The sequence below is a fragment of the Dipodomys ordii genome, unplaced genomic scaffold (assembly GCF_000151885.1).
Source record: "Dipodomys ordii isolate 6190 unplaced genomic scaffold, Dord_2.0 Scaffold39, whole genome shotgun sequence".
Classification (NCBI taxonomy): Eukaryota; Metazoa; Chordata; class Mammalia; order Rodentia; family Heteromyidae; genus Dipodomys; species Dipodomys ordii.
This window is the reverse complement of record NW_012267255.1, coordinates 6,160,847-6,179,395: the sequence shown is the minus strand read 5'-3', so window position 1 is coordinate 6,179,395 and position 18,549 is coordinate 6,160,847.

Genomic DNA, 18,549 nt, shown 5'->3' with positions numbered 1-18,549 from the left:
CAGGAAGCAGCAGGGGCCAGGGTATGAGGTTCACTCAACTGGATGCTGCTCTCTACAACACCCAAGATTTGGAAAGAAATGCATTTTGTTTTGCCTGAGCTAGTGCTCTATTACAAACAGCAATTTCAGAGTGAGACTGTGAAAGGAAGTGCTTTGTCCCCTGACCCAGGAACCTCTCGCAGATTAATTGACTAGTTCTGGTGAGCTGACAAGCAGTAGGGAATTCCAAGCATCTATGTTGACAATTAGAGCCCACCCAAGAAACAAATGGTAGTAAATAACCTGAACTATTTAATTTACAGAAGCTTATGAGAGAAATGATCTCTGCTTGTTTTGCTAGTTTCAATGAAGCCTTCCAGCAACTAGATTCATTTCACTGATCTACTCAGCAAATATTTAGCAAGCACCTAGGGCCTGCAAGGAGTTAGTTATTTGCATAGAGACAAAAAGCTTATAGATAAATAACTTTAATATAATGTATCATTAAATTCCAAGTGTTTTTTTTCCTATTAAACAAACTGCATGGAGTCAAGGAAGAGTGTACATTTAACGAAACACCAGGCTGTTTCCATTGCTGATGGCTGAAGCTGTCTGCATAGCAGAGTTTATAGCAGCCTCTTAGGGTGAATCAATCTTGGAGGGAACTGGTTTTTCTGACCATGTTCTTGGGTCCTGGTTCTTCAGCTGCATTCCTTTCTGTTTCTTTCTTGTTTTTCATTTTTAATATATTTTACTCGACTACTTCTCCTTGCCATGCACTAGTTCCTTTCCCTTCCTTTTCTTTGAGACAAGAACTTTATCTATTCCAGGTTGGTCTCACACTCATGATCTTCTTGCCTAAATCTCCCAAGTGTTGGTCTTACAGGTGTGTCCTACCACACTGGTTCATTTGTTCATTTTCTATGGGTTCTGTAACAAATTATCTAACCCTAGTGGCTTGCAATAACCTAAATGTATGATCTTACATTGCTGTAGGTTAGAAGGGGCTCACTGGGTAAAATCCAGTTATTACTAGGGCTCTGTTCCTTTCTAGAGGCTCTGGAGAAAAGCGTTTTCTTTGTGTTTTCTGAACACTGAGCACACGATGCCATTCTGTCTTTATAACCAGTGATGGCTGCTTGGCTCTTTCTCACCTGGCATTGCTTGGACCCTGGGTCTGTAGTCACATCTCTGTCAGACATATTTCCTGCCTCTCACTTCAAAGCTAGCAACATTTAGTCTAGGGCCCTCTTACCTCCCTCCACTTTCAAAGATGTGTGACTGTACTGCGCTCAGCTGGAGAATCCAGGACACTCTATTTTAAAGACAGTTTATGAGAAAACAGCATGCCATCTGCTACCTTAATTTCCCTTTGTCATTTGTTTGTTATCAGCTGTTCCAGGGATTTGAATGTAGACATCTTTGAGGTCTGTTCTGTTATAGCAATTTAGGCTGTGATAGGCTAATCAGGCAGTCTAATGGAGTGGCATTGGATAGGAAGACAGAGCATTGAACTGAATGTCCCTTTGAAGGAACAATGGCTTATACAATTGTTCTTCAGGGATGTGAGCCCCAGTGTTTCAAGACCTGATTTTTTTCCCAGAAAAGCCAGGACTTTGGATTTTTTTTCCCTCCTTCTTTCTTTTTTCCCCCTGTTATGCCCTTTACCTTTTAAAGGTTGTCAGTAAATCTGAATATTTTAAAGCATTATACAAACCACACCAGATACACTTGCTACTATATTGGGATGTCCACGTATACCTTCTCTTCTTTGTCTTCTGCCTGGAAATGATCTCATTATATTTAGATATTTAACTATTATCTATACTATGAAAAGTTGACTTGCAAACCTATTTGTGCATTCAAACCTCTCTGATAGCTGAGAACAGTATCACAAACTGCATGCTAGACTGTGCACCATGTCTCAGCACAGATCTGCTTCTCAATCTGAAAACCTGGTAGCCATTCATATTCTGTCCCAGTAGTTATCTGCCCTGCACTTTGTTCCCTCCTCTACACTTGGCTTTGGGCCTTATTTGACTCTTTCTCTCTTAGCATTCCTTCTGGTTTACTAAGCCTGTCTTAGTTCATGCTGTTATCACAAGATTCCATTGGAAGTCTATGCCTCCATCAGAAAGAATGACATTGCCCCATTTGTTAGGAAATGGAAAGACTTGGAAAAAAATTATATTAGGTGAAGTAAGCCAGTCCCAAAGAAACATAGGTCCCATGGTTTCCCTTATTTGCAATAACTAGTATAAGTTTAGGACAAGCAGGAAAGGTCAAAAGCTCTGTATATATGACCAGATAAGATGATGTTAAGTGAAATGAACCCCAAGATAGGGACACAAGTGGTTTTTTTCTTTCTTGATATTGTTTCTAATGTATTTATAAGGTGCCATGTGATTTTTTTGTCGCTTTGTGTGTTTCTCCCCCACAGTATAACACCTGTTTTCACTGTATTTGATGTTGGTACAATTTGGGGAGGGGAAGGGAAAAAACAAAATGTTTAAATAGGGATACAGGTTGACCCATGAGATGTACAACAATGAGATGTACAAGACACTGTTGAACAAAGAACTTTACTATTTAGGCAGGGGGTGGGGGGAGTGTAGTTGTGGAGATGGGAGGGAAGGGATGGTAGGGGAAAAACAAAGGAGGAGGCAACAATGCTTGATAAGAACTGTACTCATTACCTTGTTCATGTAACTGTAACCCCTCTGTTCAGTATTTTCACAATAAAAAAGTTATAAAAAAAGAAATATGTGACACCACCAGCCTCCCATACAATTAGTATATGCTAATAAAAATCTGTATTTAGTTCCCCCTCCCTCTCCCCACCCCCTGCAAAAATACCTAAGATTCCATTGACTGGGTGGCTTACAAACATCTTTATTTCTCCTCATTTGAGATTAGGGTGTCTCATGTCAAGTTCTGGCAAAGTTCCTCTTCTGGGTTACATCCTTTCTAGCATGACTAGCTACCACATCCTCACATGGTAGAAAAGAAATCCAGTTAGCTTTCTGGCCCCTTCTTAAAGGGACCTAATCTCAGTAATAAAAACTCCCCACTGAGAATTTAATTACTTCCCCAATACTCCTATCCTCATCTAGGTATCAAGCACATTTGAGTATAGATTACAATATATCAACCTCAGGAAAACACAAACATAATAGTTTATAAGACAACCAAATTCCTAAATCATACCGTATATTTTTTTCTACTTAACATCATTCTAGAGTTTCCAGAAACTTACAGGATGAAGCACAAAGTCTTTAGTATATCCTTCCGTGTCTCTTACGCTATTACCCTGAATTTCCCTCTAACTTCATTTCTTACTGTTTTCACTACTATCTGGTATCTATAGTATTCTAGAATAATAACCGTAATTAGTAGACACCTCTACACCTAATGGTATTTAATGCTTATTTTTAAAAATTTTTTATTATGAAAATACCATACAGAGGGGTTACAATTACACGGGCAAGATAATGAGTACATTTCTTATCAAGCATTGTTGCCTCCTCCTTTGTTTCCCCTTCCTATCCCATTAATGCTTTTTTTTTTTTTTAACTGGAGTACTTTTTCCCATTGATCAGCCTGGAGAAGTATTCATGCTTAAATCAATGCCCAGGTCCAACTTAGGATGTAAAATGTTCTCCAACTCCTTCCCCTGGGACCTCTCATAGCCATCTCTGAGCTTTGCTCATCCACCCATCTCCTTGGCTTCATTTGTTTATAGGCACATCTCTCATCTTTGTTTTATAGCATTTCTGTATCACAACCACTCTGTCAGAGCCCCCTCATTTGTAGTAATATTTCTCAATGAACAAATGAGTGAATGAAGAAGTCACAGTAGACAGATGGCATCTGTCCTATTTCTGATCAAAATTACCCCAAGGAGTTGTAATTGTTTGATGAGTTTCCACTCCTGTCTTCAAATAAGTTGCTATCTTCCGGCAGCTGCAGAAGCTTTTTGAATGATTTCAAATGTGGAACTCAAAATTGGCTGCCAAGAAATGCCACTTCATTTCCTTTCTAAAATAACATGATTTTCCCCATGACCCAGACCAAACAACAACCCTTAGCTAATGTTTCACAAAATGGAGATTGTGTGTTTTAGGAGCAAAGAAAGGTCAACAAAAATAGAATTTGGCTTTGCTTGTTTTCTTGCTGTTTTCCAGATGTTCTTGTCCAGATTTTCTCCCTCTCTCCTCCCCCTCATCTAGGTTGCACGGGGAAAAACTCACTCCAGCACGCCAGGTCAGGCTTTTAGTTCTATGGTGACATCACCTCTGGAAGTGCCAAGTACCCTGAGAACCTTGCAGCCTTTTGCAATGTAATCATAGATCTGGACAAGGACCACAGTTTGCAAAACATTGCTTTCTCGGACTGAGAGTGAATTAGTCATCTTTCTAAAAATGGGGAAAAGGGGCACAAAGGGGCACTTGTCTTCATAAGGAGCTCAGCCAGCAGAAGCCTGTAGAGCAACTAGAAATGTTGGGTTGAAAATCAGCCTCCAGAACAGTTCCAGGATCAATCCCCATCAGCCCAAACATAAAGTAGAGAACAGGTGCAAAAACTGTTTCAACCCTAACCAGATGTCAACTTTTTTTTTTTTTTGGTCAGTCCTAGGGCTTAAACTGGGCCTGGGCACTGTCCCTGAGCTCCTTTTGCTCAAGGCTAGCACTCTACCACTTGAGCCACAGCACCATTTCTGTGATTTTGGTTTTTTTTTTTTCCTGTTGATTAATTGGAGAGAAGAGTGTTATAAGCTTTCCTGCCTGGTCTGGCTTCCAACTGTGATCCTTAGATCTCAGCCTGGTGAGTAGCTAGGCTTACAGACATGAGCCACTGGCACCTGGCTCTAGATGTCACCTTTTGAATGTTAGATGTTCTTTGTGTGCCTATGCATATTACCTACCTAGACTCTTGTTGGGAAAGACAGAAACGGGATGGGTGGGGGGAGAATATTCTCTGAATGTCTTCATTGAGCCAGCACATGAATTTGATGCTTTAAAAAATACTTGCTTGAAATTTGTTTATGCCACTTTAGAATTTGAACTCAGGGCAGCACTCTATCACTGAGCCATACTTCCAGCCTTTTCCTGCACTGTTATTTTTGAAATAGAGTCTCACATTCTGCCCAGATACACAAAGGACAAAAATCTTCCTACTTTTTGCTTTCTATCATGGCTGGGACGACAGGCTATATGCTACCATTCCGAACAACTTCCCATTTAGATGGAGTACAGGCTGTCCTGAAACTCTGGTCCTCCTATTCTCAGTCTTCCTCAGAGCTAGGATGACAGGCACGCATCACTGCATCTCGCCAGTGGTTGAGATAGGGTTTTTCAAACTTTTTATCCTTCATTCATTTTCTAAAAAATGGGATTGACCTCAAATCACAGTCCTTCTGATCTCAGCCCCCAGCACTCAGCTTTATTTGCATTTTTAATTCCCATTTTATAAACAAGGACTGGGGCTAAGCAAGGCAAAGTCTCCTTTATCAATTCTAACCAGTACTTCAGAGGATTATGGCTTACTTATTCTATCTATGCTGTTTCTAAGGTAGAAAATAAGCTGTAAATTACAATTTGTGTACTTGTATATCACAAACAGGACTGTAAGGTTAGCTCACCCATCTATGACCCTACTGGGACAATATGGACAGGCTCTTAGCTCTACATTGGTGAGTGAGTCAACATGCCCTCTGTGAAGGGACTGGTTAGGTCAATGTAGAGAGGCCCAGCACCAGCTCTGCCTGTCATGGCTACATTCTGTCTGTAAGTAAGTCAGTGTGATTATAGAGAAATTTCATTGAGTAAGCAAGCCAGCAATTCTGCACATGTCTAGCATTCACAACACACATGAAAATAAGATTTTTTTCTTGACAATTATAAGGCTAAGACTCTAGGCACTGTCCCTGAGCTCTTTTGCTCAAGGCCAGCACTCTAATACTTTAAATCACTGCACTTCTGGTTTCTGGTAAATTGGAGATAAGAGTGTCATGGACTTTCCTTCCTGGGTTGGTATCAAACTGTGATCCTCAGATCTCAGCCTCCTGAGAGGATGACAGGCTTGAGCCACCAGAGCCCAGCCTGAAGGTAAGATCTTGGGTAGGTGTTTGTGAGGCCATAATCATCACCCTCTTCTTCCTCCCCTCCCTCCATCCCCAACACCCCAAAGACAATGTGTTAGAATGCAAGTGATCAGGAGCCTGTTGTTAAAGGCATTGCTCAAATTAGCTCCAAAGTTAAATCAAAATAAATCAATGGAAATCTTTGGTATTTTCATTATTAAGAACTGAATACCAGCTGCTATCTTACAACAGATGATAGTACTTCCATGTGTTCAGTTTCTGTGGCTGAGAAATACTGCATGAGGCAGCCAAATGTCTATTGTCATGACAAAAGCTGTCATGAATGGGAAGGAGTGGGGACTAGAGGCTGGAGTAGACTAGGATGTTATGTAAAAGATTGATGAGTTACACCAGCACCTAGCATAGTACCTAATAGGTGGAGGAACTTACCAAGGGAACTGAATTGAAAAATACAAGGCACACGTGGGCTTTCTGCCATAGACTGGCAGACCATGTGTAGTTATTTCCTTAATGAGTAAGGACACATAGGCAAACCCCTGAGGATGTGTTATCTTAGGTAGAGTCACGTGGAGGGGGTACTTTCTGAGTGACAATTTTTAGAAATTCTATTTTTATTATTTTTGATAGTTTACAAAGGGATTATCATTCAACAAATTGCTTTATGAATACAATGCATCTTATGTCACCCCTTCTATTATTTGCCCCATCCTTGCCCACCCCTCCCCTCCCTTCAATTGTCCTAATGTCATAGGATGTCCATAGAATGTTATGATTGCATTCTCTCCCCCATTTCTTTCTTCATTCATCTACTCTCCTCCCTTTGACCTTCCCTCATCTTCTAAGTGCTAGTTTCAACGTATTCATTTTGTTGGACTGTGTTAGTTTTTCTAAGGAATTACACCATTTGAATTCTCCTCTGCAAATATCATACTTTGACTAGTACACTTGTATATATGTACATATGACCCTGTATATTTTACATATTTATTTATATATTAGATCTAACGTTCACCTATAGAGAAAATGTGTCCTTTGTCTATCTGGGCCTGACTTACTTCACTTAATGTAATTTTTCCTTTTTTTTTTTCTTTTTTGCCAGTCGTGGACCTGAACTCTGGGCCTAGGCGCTGTCCCTCAGCTCTTTAGCTCAAGGCGAGCGCTCTACCGCTTGAGCCACAGCACCACTTCTGGCTTTTTCTGTTTATGTGGTGCTGAGCAATCGAACCCAGGGCCTCATGCATGCAAGGCAAGCACTCTACCACTGAGCCACTTTCCCAACCCTTAATGTAATTTTTTCTAGGTCCATCTATTTTTTTTGTAATTGATGTAATATTTGTTCTTGCGAATGGATAAGTAAAATTCCATTGCTTGATTTATCAAATTATTATGCTTAAAATATGTAGTATAAAATTATTTCCTCCCTTGACTAAGTGGTTGGTTTTTTTTTTTCTGGGGGAGAGCTACATTTTCTCAGATCAGAGTATGAGGTAAATACTGGAACTCAATTATATTTATATTGCTATTTGTTGATTTTTTAAATATCATATGTCCCTTTTCCCCTGTTCATCCTAACTGTTGAAAGCTAGTGATGTTATCTGTAATGCTTTTGCTAATAACTTTAAATTATATTTAGTTAAATCTCTCTTGGTCTATCTGCTTTCACCATTGTGAGCTCTGACTTAAGGACATTCTGCTATTCCTTCTGCTTTCTAAGTTATATCATTTGGATAATTATTGTTTATATCTTCTGTTTTATATTACATGCCCTTTGACTCCAATTATTTTTATTGTGAAAATACTGTACAGAGGGGTTACAATTACATGGGCAAGGTAATGAGTACATTTCTTATCAAGTATTGTTGCTCCTCCTTTGTTTCCCCTTACCATCGTTCCAACATTACCCCCCCCCACCTCGCCAAAGTTGTAAAGTTCGTTTTTCCAGTCTTGTACATCTCATTGTTGCAATGGGTCCACCTGTATCCCTATTAAAACAATTTGTTTTTTCCCTTACCCTCCCCAAATTATACCAACATCAAATACAGTGAAAACAGGGGCTATACTGTGGGGGAGGGACATACAACAAACAAAGAAATATCTTTAAATATGTTCAAAACAATAGCAAGAAAGAAAAAAAAACATTTGAATCCCTATCTTTATTTTTTGAGGCTAGATTAATTCATTATTTTTCTCTGAGTGCTGACTTCTTATGATTTCCTATGTTGACTTGCTAACTCTTTCTGTTAGCAAGTTGATATACTTACTTGATTATTTATTTATTTATTTGGTCGTGGGCCTTGAACTCTGGGCCTGGGCACTGTCTCTCAGCTCTTCAACTCAAGGCTAGTGCTATACCACTTGAGCTACAGCGCCACTTCCGGTTTTCTGGTGGTTTGTTGGAGATAAGAGTTTCACGGACTTTCCTGCCCGGGCTGGCTTTGAACCACGATCCTCAGATCTCAGCCTCCTGAGTAGCTAGGATTACAGGCGTGAACCACCTGTGCGCAGCTTTGATTATAGTCTTTAAGATCGTTTTTTAGATTCCTTAGGAGAGGCATTGAGTTGTGGATCTGTCACCATTATGTTTTTGTTTTAGGACTGAAACTCCACATTGGATGCCACATATGTGTGAGTCCTAGGTTAGGAGATGTTATTTCCTAAACTGTCTTTTCTTTTTCCCAAATGTCCTACTAAATGGCAAGCTTCTTTCTTTCCCTTTGCTAAGGATGGTGGTTGGAGTTTATACCTTTGTCATAGGTATTAAGTTTAAGGTGGAAGTATCTTGCTCTTCTGGTATGTGCTTAAGCTACTGCTCCTAAGCTTGGTGTGCTACAGAACTGCCACAGGGCTTCCAGTTGGCTCATGATTCCCATGAGGCTATTGGCTTAAAATTTCACTATTCCTTGAATATCCTTTTCATTATAGCACTGGGATGTAACTTTATCTTCTTAGAAATCTCAGCGTTTGAGCCATTGTTCTATTCTGTTCAACATTTTTGTGTTTATTGAGCTAGACATTGCTACGTTAGCTATAGAGAGGTGTTATTTTACAGACTTAATATGTATGTTTGGTTAAGATTTTTCTTAGAAATCTTATGCTTATTTTCAATAATATTTTGGAATATTTAAGACATAAAAGTATATAGAACTATACTGATCCACACTATGTATCAGATGCTGTAATAAAGGAAATACTAAAAATAAGGAAGTTTCCTGAATCCCTCCTCCTGATTTTCAGATCCAGTCCTTTCCTCTTCTCTATCTTGGAGGTAACTCTTATCTTCAATTTGATGCTTACTGTTTCCATGAACTCCTTCTCAGTATTAATAGTAGTATTAGCTACATGAGTGTTCACAATGGTCCAGCCACTTTTTGAAGAGCTTTAAAAGTGCTAAAGTTTAGGTGAGCACAAGTGGTTCATACCTGTAATCCTAGCTATGCAGTAGGCTGAGATGTTAGGATTGTGTTTCAAAGCCAGCCCAGGCAGGAAAGTTCATAAGATGCTTATCTCCTATTACCCAGCAAAAACCAGAAGTGGAGCTATGGCTCAGGTAGTAGAACACCAGCCTTGAGTGAAAATAAACAAGCAAGAGTCTAAGGTCCTGAGTTCAAGGTCCAGTAGTAGTATATATATACACTCACAAACACACACAGACACACTTAGACACACACACAGTGCTAAAGCTTCATAAAATCTTCTGTCAGAGAAGTAAAATTATTGTTAACTTCCTTTTACAGATGAGGAAATGAGAGTCTAAAGGCCTTATGCAATCTTCCCTAAACAAACAGATGGTGTGTGTGTGTGTGTGTATAATCTAAACCCAATTAGTCTGTCTTCATAATGTATGTCCTTAGATATTATGTTAAATAGTATCTTATTTTATGTAATCTGAACCTATGTAAACAGTATCATATTTATTAATTTTTCTGCAGTTACTTTTTTCTCAGCAGGCATTATTTCTGAGGTTCATTCATATTGATGTGTATAGCTCTAATTCATTCATCTCTCCTGCATAGAACTTAATCATGTGAATTTATCTCTACTTATCCATCTTAATTTTTTGGCATCTTAGTCCATTTTGATTTTACAAAATACCTGTTGTATAACTTATAAAGTATAGATAATTATTTGTGTCATGACTCTGGTGGCTATAGGGTCCAAATAACATGGCAGCTGCATCTTGATAAGAATCCTTGGCTGCATCATAACATGACAGAAATGAAAAGAAACTATTCACAGAAAGGCTTTTTAGACACACTCTTGCATTTTTGCCTAGGACTAACCTCATCTGGTGATTCTCCTATCCACACCTCCCTTCTGTGACTATAGTTGTGTACCATCACACCTAGCTCTGAAAAATGAGTTATCTATTATTATTATTAGAAAATGCTGAAAACAGAGGGGTTACAGTTACATGTTAGGCAATGTCAGTTTTGGACAATGTCACTCGTTCTCTCTCTCTGTTTTTCCCTCCCATCCTCACCCACAAGCTGTGAAGTTCATTTTCTACATAGTATCCAGTGAGTACCATTGCTACATTTGTTAACCTTGGCCTCCATTTCTATGCCTCCCCTTACATTCCTAAAGACATATAGACAAACAAGACAAAAGAAAACAAAAGCAGCAAAAAAGGTTTGTTTCCATTTCCTGGAGTCCATTTCAATAAATATTATTTTGCATGATAAGATGCATATAGGGGGGCTGGGAAGGTGGCTCAGTGGTAGAACACTTGCCTTGCATGCTCGAGGCCCTGGGTTCGATTCCTCAGCACCACATAAGCAAAATGAAAAAAGCTGGAAGTGGCGCTGTGGCTCAAGTGGTAGAGTGCTAGCCTTGAGCTGAAGAGCTGAGGGACAGCGCCCAGGCCCAGAGTTCAGGCCCCAGGACTGGACCTCCCCCCACCCCCCAAAAAAAGATGCATATAGGTATTGCTCCTTTGTGTTTCTCTCCTAAGAGTGTCTTCCTTTGGTCTCACTGTGTGAATGCCTGGAGACTTGTATAATTTATTGCGCTCCAGTGTATTTTAGATGAATTTTTCTAGGATATATTCATGAATGAAACTGATGGTCAAAGGACATTTTACTAGGTTTTGTTCCCCTCAGACTTGTCTTCAAACGTGGTTGACCAGTTTACATGTCCATTGACAGTGGATGAAAATTTCAACTTCTCCTTATCTTTGTCCTGTGTCATTTGGCTGTTCAGTTTGTGCCCAACTGAATCTTAAATCTTATTGGGCTTTTCCTCATTACACTTCTAGCAGTTAAGCACACTTGTTTCATGTTTCTATTGCTGCATAACAAATTACCCCACAATTTAGTCTCTTAAAACAAGTTGATTACTTTCAGAAATTTCATGGGTAAGAAATTCAGACAGGCAAGAGGTGAATTTTTTTTTTAATCTCTGCCCCAGAATGTCTGAGGCTTCACCTGGAAGTGAGTGTATAGGGTGGAATGGGCTCTTCATGTATCTGCTCGTTGGTGTTGCTTTTAGTGAAGACCTTAGATGAAGATGTAGATGCAAGTGTCTACATGTGGCCTCCATGTGTGTGGCTGGGGCTTCCCCACACAAGACACTTCAAATTAGCTGAACTTCTTAGGTTGGTGGCTCAAGTCCGGAAATGGCATCTCCATAAACTAGGCAGAATCTGTTCTTTTATTTTATTTACTTATTTTTTGAGACACCAAATTGGGAGTTTTTTTTTTAGAAGGCCAGTGACTGCAGGTGGACCCTTGTTGCAAAGACCCGCAACCCCCATGAATACATTTAACACTGTCAGAAAACAAAGCCATGAATCAGGAGAGGAAAGAGCAGAAAAATAATACCAACAGACCAGATCAGTTCCAATGGAGTGGATGCCATGTTGATTGGAGGACAGCCAGAAAGACAGGAGACGTGGTGGTGGCATGGATGTTCTGTGTTCTTTTATGTCACTTTTCCTTCAGTCTGTTGGTTAGAAGGGAATCACTAAAATAAGCCAGTTTTCAAAAGGAGGAGACACAGACCTTGCTTTTCAATGAGAGAAATGTCAGAGGATTAGAATGGCCTGTTCCACCGAGCTATTGATGCATTTTCCCTTCAGAAACAATCAGTTAACAGAGTTATGGTATGTTTTGCGCAATATTTTACATGAATCATATAGTTTTTGTTAAATTTCATGTTTGGTGGCTAAAATGTCTCCATAATTTTACTAAAAGAGGAAAGGAGTAATGAAATGACAAAAAATACTTAACCTCATAAATTTTAAGTTCTACATAGTGAAAGTGATTTTACTGAAAATATTGTGGATTTATATTTGGGGAAAAGTAAACCTCTTAGTTTGATTTCCACAAATATAGAATTTGAGAGGATTGCACAATCATTTGCCCTTCTTGTTAATGACGTTACTTATTAGGATAACGCCTTAATAAGTGGCATAATATCTATGATGTTTTACATCTATTACTCACATTAAATCCATCTAGTTTTTCCCGAACACGAGAAAGGTTTTCCACACAGAATTATGGTGTTTTGTTTGTAAAATGCAAGAGATGTTAATTAATATCAATTCATATCAATTCTTTTCCTGTTTGCCCAGACCATCTTTTTTTTTTTGTTTTTGAGAACTAGCCCTTGCTCAACTTACAACATTCTGTGAGGCTGTCAATCATGTCAGGAGCCACAGAAATAGGCTCCAGCCCAAGCTGGTCAATTATGAGTTCTGTTAGGGGCTTTGTATAATGCTAGGGAATTATTTCTTGTTTCTCCTAGGTCCATCAGCCTCCAGTGGCTGGTGGCTTTTTTTTTTTTTTTTACCCTACACAATTGTCTATTGAGGTTAAGTCAATTCTGAGAAAAAAAAGGGCTCAGAAGTAGAGAAACAGGCAGAATTCTAATGGTAGGTTCTGGATTTATCAAGAGATTGTTTGGACAGAGGCCTCTCCTTGGGCTTCCTGATGATGAGAGTCTAGGGCTCCCCTTTTCTTTTTCTTTTTTCCTTTTTTTGCTATAGCCACAACAGTGTTCTGTCTGTCATATGTTAGTGAGAGGGTCTTGACCACGATCAGTTCCAAAAGTACAAAAGCAAAATTCAAACTCTTCTTCATTATTGAAAAACTTGCAAATGGCAAAAAAAAAGTACAAAACGAAAAGGATTCAGCAAAGCCTGAGGGGAAAATTGTGAAATAACCCCAGAACTGCAGGGTTCTCTGTGATCATACAGTGGGGTAGAAGAGGCAGAAAGCTGGGTTAATAACAAGATAGCATTCATTTTACAAAAATTGTTTTTTACTGTTTTACAAAAAGTTTTTTTTTTACAAATGCTATAGTCTAATTTATCAGAAATAGCTAAAATAAAAATATAATTGAATTGAATGTAAGAAGTGAAAATGAAAACTGATGAGAAAGTTTCTTCACAAAAGATTACAAAATCAACAGAAAAAAATCAAGCAGCTAGAGTCATTGTCTTAAACCACATGTACTAAATTTAGACTCTCTTAATTGACTTCCGGGCACAAGAAATTAGAAAATTTTCAGTCTAGTCATTTCCTTCTTTCCCCATCTTCTAATTTTGTTAGTTATATTATCTGGATACAGGGAAGACTGAAAACACATATAAGTGGTTTTATAATTACCACAGTTGCTTATTATTAGTACTTTATTTAGACTGTGTTTACCATGGCCTTTATATTACTGCTTTGCTATTATAATTTTTTAAAATTCATATGCATTGAATGTAAAGGGCTTATAGGTTCTCTAGTCTTCTTACTGGTTAAGGGATCTGTCTTATGCCTTTACATTCAGTGCAACTTGGCTGAGTATAATACTACTAGACCAAACTTGAGGTCTTTACAGCCAACTGTTTTATGTTTTTACATTGAATATGATTGTGGAGACATGGAGCCATTCTAACTTCCTTCCTCCTCACAGACAATACTTCAATTGTCGAAAGTGAAATTCTTCAATTGGATATGGCTTAACGTGAAGAGCCCCATATCTATTTATTTTTTCCCTGAAAAGCAAGAGTTCTCTTGCTCAGTTTTTTCTTTAATCATAGGAAAAAGTTTTTCTGTCTGACGTATTTGAACACTTTTTCTGTCCAATTCATTAGTTTCTTAATTGAGGAGCTTATCCATTACCATCTTTGAATTTCCTGTCTTTGTCAACATACACCGAAACTGTCTCACTGTGGTCTCTTTTGGGTTAGAAAGTCTGTAGCTCTTGCCTTTAATGCCTTTATTATCACCGTTTCCATTCTGTGTCTGCTCTGAGAAGATGCTTATCTTGTTTTTAGTGCAACAAATATCTTCACAGATATTTTAAAGTATATTTTATCATTGCTATGTGACAAGGGAGAGAGAGGGAGGAGGAAAGGAAGACTTGTACGTTTTTTAAAAGATTCAGCCTGTCTGGACTTCTCTTCTAGGTTTTAAACACTGTTTTGAATCTATTTCATTTCTTATTCTTAATGATCATGTAAACATATACTGGGGTTTTATCTTCTACTTTTCACTCATGCTTCCTAGAGACATTTTTTTCCCCCTAGAATGGCTTTTCCTTTACTCTGAAATGTAGTTTTTAAAGTTCCTTAATAAGGATCTGTTTGCAGGAAATGTTATCTAGAATGGCTTTTATTTATTTATTACCATTTATTATAGAAGTGGTAGTAATGAGAATATCAGTCAGTGTCCAGTTAGGAAAACAGGAGCCACTCTTGTTATTTGAACAGATTTATTAATAGAAGAAATTGTTTTTCAAGATTATCAGTTACAATTCTTTTAATTTTTTTATTTTTAATGTTTTTGTTGTAAAAATACTGTACAGAGGGGTTACAGGTACCTGAGCTCAGTTACATTATCATTATATATTTTATGAAACCAGCTAAAACAAAGCCAAATACTAAGATGGTGAAGTAATCCAAAGAAGAGCAACAGAAGAGCTCTCCATCAGCCCCAGGAAAAAAGGGAAGAGGCAGAGCTCATGGTCCAGAGTCACACAAGGAAGGGACTAAAGTCTTAGGCCCATTGTGAATCAATCTCCCCAAACTGGAAAAAGTACCTGCAGCAGATGGCATCTCAGCAAAGCTTGGTAGATGGGCACTACAGCCAAGCAATGCTGAGAAGCAGTCTACCCTGGCTGGATTATCTCCCACAGGGCATCATGACTCAATGGGAAGCTTGAAGGGGATTCTGGGTACATGGATGAGGGGAACACAGCCTGGTGGTCTGAGGTAGCTCCGCACTAACTTGAAATGTCTCGAGCAGGGACAGAAACATGTCTTTTTTTTTTTTTTGGCAGTTCTACCACATATCAAATGTATTTTGAGAGTTTCATGCAGGAAAGGATAAAGGAGAAGGAGAAATGAGTCAGTCCAAAGGCAGGCATTCAGGCCTGATATGGTCACTCTTTAGGTTCTGAAACAATGTACTTGTGAGATGAAAATCTGTTTAAACCTTTGTATTCTTTGGATTGTGAGACTACTTCTACTCCAGTCTTTCAAATTACAGGTTTTCCCCTAAAGTGACTTTAAGTGTGGGAGGCAAAACATCATCTGCCTCCCTCCTCTAAGATGTCCATGTTCAGTTCTTCAGATCCTGTGGATATGTTAAGTTAAAGGTAAAGAAGTAAGGTATCAGATGGAGCTACAGCTGCTCATCAACTGATCTTAAGAAAGTCTTGATTGTCCAGGTGGGCCTAATTTAATCACAAGGGTCTTTAAACACAGGAGGAATAATTGATAAAGCATGAGGACTTAGCACAATGTTGTTGGCTTTGAAAATGGTGACATGGCATTATAGGTGAAGAAGAAAAGTTGATCCCTTGAAGATGGAAAAGTCTCCTCTACAGACTCCAGACAAGACTCATTTTAACCCAGTGAAACTCATTTTGAATGGTAGACCTGTGATGCTGTAAGATGATGATTCATTGTAGTTTAAACCACTTAGGGCAGTAATAAAAACTTAATACCTTAGCTGTTTACTGTGAGCATACTAACCCCTGAAAAATCAGAAGACAACTGTCGATGTCTTATTCCCATTCCCACTACCTTTTGGACAGTTCACTGCTAGCATCACATTAACCAACAGGTGCACAGACAACCATGCTGTGCTTGCTTTTTGGTTGTGTATTAGTTTGAAAGGACAGCTTGATGGAAGTTTTTCCAGTAGTTAGTAGTAATTTGAGTAAATCATGATTTCTCCAACTGTCACTGTCAGTAGCTACCACTTCCTGCTTCCATTGCATGAAAGAATGGAAACAAGATAGCAGATACATTTGAGATATTTTGACCACACTGATACACACACACACACACACACACACACACACACACACACACACACACACACACACACACACACAGAGTCTGTTCAGTTTTGTCCAAAGGAAAAGCATGTTAAAGGAGATCAGTATAAGCCTTTCACTGTAGGAATGCGTAGTCCTATGGGTGTTAGTTTACTAAAACCAAACACAGACAAAACATCCATAGGGCATAACAACAAAGTAAACAGAAAGCACAACAAACAATATGGCTTTAGAAGCAATCTCTCTTTTTTCTCTCACAGTTCTGAGGCTGGATAGTTCAGGATTAAGATCTTTGCATAGCTGGTTTCTTCTGACAGCTTTTTTCTTGGCTTACTGAGGGCCATCTTCCCCATGACGTCAGATGGTCTTCTTATATCCTAATAAAAAAACTAATCATATTGGAATTTGACATCATCCACACTTTTAATTTACTTACCTCCCTAAAGCTTTTCCTCCAATTACCATTAAATTCAGAGGCACTGGGGAATACTATGTCAATATGATTTTTTAAAAAAAAATTGCAATACTAGGGTTTGCAGTCAGGGCCCCTAGCTTGCTAGGCCTCTGACACTTGAGCCACACTCTCTGCACATTTGGTTTTGCTATTTTCAGTGATGTCCTATGTTTTGTCCAGCTGACCTGGACTGTGATTCTTCTAGATATGTCTCTTACAAAGCTGAGATGACAGGCATGAACCACGAGGCCTAGCTTTTCCTTTTTCTGTTGTTGACATGAGGTTTCACTTTTATTCATTTATTTTTTTGCCCAGGCTGGCCTTGAACTACACTCTTCCTAATCTTTGCCTCCCATACGGTTGGGATTACAAGCATGGCTCACATCTGGCCCGCAACATACGAATTTTATTCATAACAAAATCTACTTAGCTTCTAACAATGGGCACAATGGCCAATGAATAAGCAGAGGAAAATAAAACCAGTAGAAAGGCTAAAATGTAAATAAGTATTTAACTTCACATCCAATATTTGTGCACAAGGAAAAACTCATTATTAAATGAATTTCAAATGATAATAAATATAGAGTAAAGGCATGCTCGTATTTTTGTCATTGATTTTATAAGGCAATGAGAAATTGGAATTTATATTAAGGTTCGATAAGGCTAGAATAAAGCAAGTGCTGGTATACAAATAGTAAGCATCACCTTACAAAACTGCACCCATATTTATGTTTACAGTAATGATCAAACAAAATGGTAAGCTATTACAATCATTATGTAAAAATAATTACTTCTTGATGTAAAGGACTATAGAAATACACACCCATCAACCTGACCATAATGAGAAGAGGTAATGGGCAGTTCAGAGGTGCTCCTGAAGGAAAACAGCACAGATTAACAGTTGTTACAAAAGAAGGGTGAGGGCTCGTGAGGGAGGCATCAATCTCATAAATACATGCAACTATGTGGTAGGAATAATTTAAACTAATATAAAAAATGAGGCTGGAAAAATTCCTTTTAGAAGCCAATGAATGCACCTAGCAGTTTCTCAGTGAAGATATAGGTTGAGTAGATTGGGCAGTTGTCCTGCTGTTACACTGCTTCTCCGACCAATGTACCAACCCAAGTATATACAATTTATAAACATTCATTGTTTAAATCTGGACATAATAGCATCAAATAGAACTCAAGACTCCATTGTTTTATCCTTTGAAGATACTTTAATTTTGCAGTTATTTATTAATTAAAAAACACAGTTGTTTTCAGCATTTCCTAGCTATAGTAGTGCGTAGGAAACTCATTCTAAACAAAGTGATTAATGAAATAGCACACACCTTTATAATTTTACATTAACAGCTTACAGTTTACAAGGTGCTTTCACATACATCATTTGATTCTTACAACAAGCAGAAAAAAGGTAAATCAGTGGGAAAGAAAAATGATTTATTTTCAGGTTTAAAACAAGTATTTTCAGGCCAGTGGGCAGTCAGCACAAGAACATATCAAGAAGACGGTTATACCCATAAGCCACAGTATCATTTTTGGTAGGTTGACAGTTTGATATCAACTGTATATTTAGAAACTGACTGAGTAAGGAATCAAGACAGACAAGGGTTCTCATGGTAATCAAGGATTTGTAAGAACACTACCAGAGATAAGATTCCCCCCAATTTACTACCTTACTGAGGGGTCTTTTAAGCAAGATAGTCCTTCTAAATAGGAGATAAAAACAGAATCT